Genomic DNA, 727 nt, shown 5'->3' on the forward strand with positions numbered 1-727 from the left:
GCAGCCAACAGGTGTCTCTTCATATTCGGATGAAGACTTTGGGGCATTCCACTAATAAAGCCTGGTTCTAAAGGCCATTATAGGAAGACCATTCTCAAATGAGAACACTGTGCCATAATCAAGTACCTGGAAAAAACTGGATATTCAAGTGTAAAGAAACATATGCAGCTTTGGGGACCACAGCTGAGAGTTTAAGGAACAGGGATACCTAAATGTACATTTTCAGTAATGGGATCTGTTGTAGGATAATCTTCCACATTATCCAATGAAAATTATAACCTATGGAGAGTTAAATAGAAAAGTTAACAAAATCCTAGTTACCAAATGTGAATATAATGTATTAATTATTACATATACTATGGTATGACATATACCAGTACACCACACAACAAAACCTCACATGGTATATTAGGACAGGGGACACAGACAGGATAACACAAAAACTGAAATATGATAAAGCTAAATATATTATAATAAAAGACCTTTTTCCTCTGTTAAAATCAAATATAAACAATTTGGGTCAAGCAGAAGAAATTGTACAGGGACCCAAAAGAGGGAGAATAGGTAAAACACATTAATGATGGAAAAAAAAGTACATATAAAGCTTCAAAAGACAGAAAATTTCTCATGATACAAATCCCACCACAAAAACCTAAGGTAAATATTCAGTGGAGACAGAACTCGTAATGATCCTTAGGAGATCTCTGGTATATAAATTCACAATCTT

This window comes from Penaeus monodon, chromosome 23 (genome assembly GCF_015228065.2).
Source record: "Penaeus monodon isolate SGIC_2016 chromosome 23, NSTDA_Pmon_1, whole genome shotgun sequence".
Classification (NCBI taxonomy): Eukaryota; Metazoa; Arthropoda; class Malacostraca; order Decapoda; family Penaeidae; genus Penaeus; species Penaeus monodon.